This window comes from Narcine bancroftii, chromosome 5, assembly GCF_036971445.1.
Source record: "Narcine bancroftii isolate sNarBan1 chromosome 5, sNarBan1.hap1, whole genome shotgun sequence".
NCBI classification, from domain to species: Eukaryota; Metazoa; Chordata; class Chondrichthyes; order Torpediniformes; family Narcinidae; genus Narcine; species Narcine bancroftii.
Window position 1 is genome coordinate 204,220,943 of NC_091473.1, and position 6,540 is coordinate 204,227,482.

The 6,540-nt window shown below is 62.8% G+C and overlaps 1 pseudogene; it reads left to right on the plus strand.

Annotated features, from left to right (window-relative positions):
* Nucleotides 1-3,122: 3,122 nt before the first annotated feature.
* LOC138765480 (uncharacterized) overlaps nucleotides 3,123-6,540 on the plus strand; it is a 16,008-nt pseudogene continuing 12,590 nt past the window's right edge.

Consider the following 6,540-nt stretch of genomic DNA (forward strand, 5'->3'; position numbering starts at 1 on the left):
TTTCTGAATCTCAACATGGTCCAGCACAAAAGCTTGTTCTGTTCTGACCTCACCTTGACTGAGGTTCTTTTCTCTGGTGAATATTGATATCCTTCTGTTCCTCACATGCGCATCGAATGCCATAGGGTTTCCTTAATCCTACCTGCCAAGGAGGGTGCCCCCTCTAGCTCTCCTGAGACTTTATTGCGTTCCTTCCTGGCTACCATACAATTCTCATGAGCCCTTCCTGTTTTCTTCTTCCTCTTGACTGGCTGCCTCATCTCTTATGTCAACTATGATTCCCTTATCCCACCATCTTTTCCCTGACTCAGTGGGACAAACCTGTCCAGAACCCCGTGCAAGTGGTCCCTGAACATCCTCCACATGACTTCTGTGCTTTTCCCCAAGAATGACTGTTCTCAGTTCACCCTTCCCAGTTCCTGCCTCGTCCCATCATAATCAGCCCCTCCCCAGTTCCCACCTCATCCCGTTGTAATTAGCCCCTCATAAGGTTACTGGGTGCAGAGTTGAGGTTACAGTGCCATGGTACTCTGGGTCAGAAACGCCCAGAGGACCCCTGTGTGAGGTATGGTCTTTGATGATTGCCTTGGAGTCGTGTCATCTTCACTGTCACATCGGAACCAGTCAATCCTCCCAGCTACTCCCTCTGCCCTCACAGCTCATCTCTACTGCTGTGTTGTGTGTATATATGTGTGCTCCTGCATGTGCATGGTTGCAAGTATGTGGGGGGGGGGGGGGGGGGTGGTGGGAGTTGGCATCTTCTCCCTTGATTGAGTGGGTTCCCAAGGGCTCTAGTTTCCTTCCATGTGCCAAAGACACCATGTCAGTTTGGCCACTTGTACTAAACACACACAGAAATTCTGACCAGTCTCACAGTGTCCAGATGAGGCAAAGATATATTACAGACGTTTCGAGCCTGAGCCCTTCATCATGGAATAAGCAAAGAACAGGAAGGCTTCAGAACAAAGACTGAAGACTGGCTGGGGGAGGAGTCCAGCCCAACAAAAGGTGTTAATTGAATAGGTGAGAATTGATTTTGGCCTGTGAAAGGAGACTGAGGGAAAAGGGTTGGAGGAAAGGCAGTGGGGGGAGGGGGCAGCGGTGAGGAAGAAGGGGAGGGAGTTGAATGGAAACCGGAAAAGTTGATGCTTGGGAGGGTGCCCAGTCGGAAGATGAGGTGTTGTTTCTCCAATTTGCTGGTGGTCTCAGCCTGGCAGTGCACGAGACCCTGAACAGACATGTCAGCAGGGGAAATGAAATGGGGAATTGAAATCGGTGGCCACTGGGACTTCCCCATTATTGCGGCAGACAGAGCCGAGATGCTGAACAAAAGTGATCTACCAGGCTGTGTCCAGTCTCTCCCATAACAGGAGCACCAAATGCAGTAGACGACCCCTGAAGATTCACAAGTCAAATGTTGCTTCACATAGAAGGACTGTTTGGGGCCCCAAATGGTAGTTAGGGAGGAAATGTGGGCACAAGTGGAGCATCTCCTGGAGTCACAGGGGTAGGTCCTAAGGGCACAATTGGTGGGGAGGGAGAAGTGGACAAGGGAGTCATGAAAGGATCCATCCCTGTGGAAGGCAGAGAGGGGAATGTATGTCAGGTAGGGGGGTGGAAATGGCGGAAAGAGGATGTGTTGGATCTGGAGGCTGTGAGATGGGAGGTGAGGACAACCCTGTCCTTGTTGTGAGTGGTACAGAGGGGCCAGGGCAGATATGCAGGTAATGGAGGCTGAGGGCCAATTTAATGGTGGTAGAGGGGACTCACGTGTCGGAACAACGCACACAGCACAGCGATGCCGGCAGGAGGGCAGGAGCTGCTGACTCAGGCTCTGGGCTCGTCAACACCATACCTTCTGCCCCATCAACAAACCCCCCCCCCCCCTTTCTGGTTGCGTAAGGCTGAGGATTAATGGGACAGCGTGTGTGTTGTGGAGAAGAGAGGTTGGAAGATCAGAGGGTTGGGAGAAGGTGGGCAGGAGGGAGAGAGGGGGTTGAAAGAGAGGGAGATTCAGAAAGATCTTCTTGAAAACATTAGGATTGATAAGTCCCCTGGACCGGATGAGATATACCCCAGGTGGTAGAGGGGTACCCTGGCACCCTCGCGCGCACCCTGAAGGACCAGTCCCACACTTTCCCTTCCCCCTGAACCTCTCTGCTTCCTCTCCCACCTGGGACCTCCCATTCTCCCTCCCCTCACCTTTGGACCCTCTCCCCCTCCTGGACCCCCTCTCTCCTCCCTCCTCCTACCTGGACACCTCTTCTCCTAACTTCCCCTCCTAGACCCACTCCCTCTCCCCCTCCTGGACCCCCTCTCTCTCCCCTCTCTCCCCTCCTGGACCCTCTCCTACTCCCCTTCCTGGACCTTCTCTCTTCCCCCTCCCACCCGGACCCCCTCTCCCTCACTCTCCCCCTCCTGGACCCCCTCCTCCCTCCCAGACCCACTCTCCCTCCCGGATCCACTTCTTTCTCCCTCCTCCTACCCGGACCCCCTCTCCCTCCTTATTCCCCCTCCTGGACCCACTTCTTTCTCTCTCCACCCATCCGGACCCCCTCTCCCTACCTCCCTCCTGGACCCACTCCCTTGTTACTCCTCCTACCGAGCCCCCCATCCCCTTAAACGCGGACTGACCACCTCTACCCAGGGGACGCTGCCCCTGCAGCAGTTCCTCGTCTACTCAAGATCCCTGTGGGCAACAGTGCCTTCTCACTGGATCGGGGGGGCCGAAGCAGACTGGAGTGGCCGAAGGGCCTGCTTTCTGGACTGTCATGTTCTCTGGTTCTCAAACGGAAGCATGAAACTACACGCAGAGGCAAACACACTCAGATACACAAGCCGATGCGCTGCCCTCCCTCTCTTTCAACCCCCTCTCTCCCTCCTGCCCACCTTCTCCCAACCCTCTGATCTTCCAACCTCTCTTCTCCACAACACACACGCTGTCCCATTAATCCTCAGCCTTACGCAACCAGAAAGGGAGGGCGGGGGGGGGTTGTTGATGGGGCAGAAGGTATGGTGTTGACGAGCCCAGAGCCTGAGTCAGCAGCTCCTGCCCTCCTGCCGGCATCGCTGTGCTGTGCGCGTTGTTCCGACACGTGAGTCAGCGCCCTCCTGGTGCCGCGGCGGCTCTTGGTGCTGCGGACCCCCACCCTTGCCCGGAACCCCATTGCAGCCAGCAACTCCTCTCCTCTCCTCTCCTCTCCTCCCCCCCACCTCACCACCTTTCGGGGTCGATAATGAGGTCAGGTTTCGCAAACTGGGAGGAGCAATAAAGCGATTGAGGGGGGAAGGGGGGATATAAAGGGGACAAGTGAGCACCTCTGGAGAGAGTTGGCGAATCGGCGCCTGCGCAAACTCGGGAGTCGAACTGGGTCTCAATTGCTGCCGGCACAAGGACGCTCCCGGAGGGTCTACCATACCGTCATTGGATCTGAGGACCAGAAGGTTTTCGGGTCACGTCGCCCCGCTTCCCCCCGAGTCCCCCGTGGATGTCAGCCCTGTCTGGCCAGCTGCTTTCCGACGTCGCGGCGACAGGCGCCTGAGGTGGTGAGCAGTTCCTTTGCCCTTGCCTCTACTAGCCGCCACCCGCATCCACCCCCCCCCCACCCCCCCCCCGGCCTCGGGGGTCCCAAGCGACAGTGTGAGTTAACCGGTCTCTCCGTCCGCTGCTCCCGACCGTACTCCCCGCTGTCACCTCGTGTAACTCGGCACGAGCTCTCACTCACTCTCCTGCAGACCCCTCGGCGCGCGCCCTGGCACCCCTCGCGCGCGCCCTGGCACCCTCGCGCGCGCCCTGGCACCCTCGCGCGCGCCCTGGCACCCTCGCGCGCGCCCTGGCACCCTCGCGCGCGCCCTGGCACCCTCGCGCGCGCCCTGGCACCCTCGCGCGCGCCCTGGCACCCTCGCGCGCGCCCTGGCACCCTCGCGCGCGCCCTGGCACCCTCCGCGCGCGCCCTGGCACCCTCGCGCGCGCCCTGGCACCCTCGCGCGCGCCCTGGCACCCTCGCGCGCGCCCTGGCACCCTCGCGCGCGCCCTGGCACCCTCGCGCGCGCCCCTGGCACCCTCGCGCGCGCCTGGCACCCTCGCGCGCGCCCTGGCACCCTCGCGCGCGCCCTGGCACCCTCGCGCGCGCCCTGGCACCCTCGCGCGCGCCCTGGCACCCTCGCGCGCAGCCCCTGGCACCCTCGCGCGCGCCCTGGCACCCCTCGCGCGCAGCCCTGGCACCCTCGCAGCGCGCCCTGGCACCCTCGCGCGCGCCCTGGCACCCCTCGCGCGCGCCCTGGCACCCTCGCGCGCGCCCTGGCACCCTCGCGCGCGCCCTGGCACCCTCGCAGCGCGCCCTGGCACCCTCGCGCGCGCCCTGGCACCCTCGGCGCGCGCCCTGGCACCCTCGCGCGCGCCCTGGCACCCTCGCGCGCGCCCTGGCACCCCTCGCGCGCGCCCTGGCACCCTCAGCGCGCGCCCTGGCACCCTCGCGCGCGCCCTGGCACCCTCGCGCGCGCCCTGGCACCCTCGCGCGCGCCCTGGGCACCCTCGCGCGCGCCCTGGCACCCTCGCGCAGCGCCCTGGCACCCTCGCGCGCGCCCTGGCACCCTCGCGCGCGCCCTGGCACCCTCGCGCGCGCCCTGGCACCCTCGCGCGCGCCCTGGCACCCTCGCGCGCGCCCTGGCACCCTCGCGCGCGCCCTGGCACCCTCGCGCGCGCCCTGGCACCCTCGCGCGCGGCCCTGGCACCCTCGCGCGCGCCCTGGCACCCTCGCGCGCGCAGCCCTGGCACCCTCGCGCGCGCCCTGGCACCCTCGCGCGCGCCCTGGCACCCTCGCGCGCGCCCTGGCACCCTCGCGCGCGCCCTGGCACCCTCGCGCGCGCCCTGGCACCCTCGCGCGCGCCCTGGCACCCTCGCAGCGCGCCCTGGCACCCTCGCGCGCGCCCTGGCACCCTCGCGCGCGCCCTGGCACCCTCGCGCGCGGCCCCTGGCACCCTCGCGCGCAGCCCTGGCACCCTCGCGCGCAGCCCTGGCACCCTCGCGCGCGCCCTGGCACCCTCGCGCGCGCCCTGGCACCCCTCGCGCGCGCCCTGGCACCCTCGCGCGCGCCCTGGCACCCCTCCGCGCGCGCCCTGGCACCCCTCGCGCCGCGCCCTGGCACCCTCGCGCGCGCCCCTGGCACCCTCGCGCGCGCCCTGGCACCCTCGCGCGCGCCCTGGCACCCTCGCGCGCGCCCCTGGCACCCTCGCGCGCGCCCTGGCACCCTCGCGCGCGCCCTGGCCCGCGCGCGCCCCTGCCCCGCGCACCCCATCCTCGCTCTTCCACACCCACGCACCCACTATCACTTTCTTGCACCCCTCTCACACACTTTTGCACCCATTCACACTTGTACACCCATTCACCCATATGTGATCACAGGCTCTTGTGCACTTTTACACACACACACACACACTAAAAAGCACCTGCAAATGTCCTCATTTGCAAACTTCTGTGAGCATATGTGCTCGCAGCTGTGGTCACAGCCAGGTGTCCGGTTTTAGCCATTTACCCGTGCATCTGCTCCCTCTCACTTCCCTACCCTTTCCCCCCCCCCCCCCACCCTCATGCACCATCAGGCAGGCAGCCGGTGACTGGACGGGCTGTGGAGAGGGTGAAAGATGGCCGAGGGTAGTCGGATGAGGAGTGCGGCCTCTGCCGGCAAGGGCTCTGGGGCCTGCCAATGTCCCAGGGGACGGAGATGGAGGGAAGAAGGAGGAAGGTGGTGTGGCACTGAAGAAAGAGATTGGACTGATCAGTGCATGTGGAATCATCGTAGGTGAGTGACACCAAACCCCACCCCCTCCCAAACCCCCACACAGTGGGTCCTATATTCATGGGTGGTTTTCAACATAGAAAGGAAACCAGAGAACTTGGGTTGTGAGAAAGGGAGAAAGTTTAGGGGGAACTTACTCACGCAGAGAGTGGTGGGGAGTGGAACGAGCTGCCAGCTGAAGTGGTGAATGTGGGCTCAATTGTAACATTTAAGAAGAATTTGGAAGATAAGTGGATGGGAGAGGTCCTAGGTCAGTGGGATTGCACAGAATAATATTTTGGCACAGACGAGATGGGCTGTTGTGGTCCATGGGGAGATCATTCCACCTCTGTGTGTGTCCATCTGTGTTTGTGTTTACATGGTTGGGGAAGGACTTCACCACCCACCCATTCCCAACCCCACTGCCTCAATGTCAATATGTCTGACCCGCAACAGAAGGTCCCTGCTATCTATTGCTAACCTTCCGGAAGGCTGGGTATGGGAAGAAGGTGAGAAGGATGGGTACAGGGAGGGGGACTGACAGAGATGGGTACAGGAAAGTGCGGGGGATGATAGGGACGGGAGACTGAGGAGAAAGGGTACTAGGGGGAGTGGAGGATTGGTACAGGGAGGAGAGGGGATGGAGGGGATGGAATGGAGATGGAGGAAGATGGGTACAGGGTGGAGGGGGTGAGGAGGATGGTACAGCGTTGGGAGGTGAGGAGGATGGGTACAGCGTTGGGAGGTGAGGAGGATGGGTACA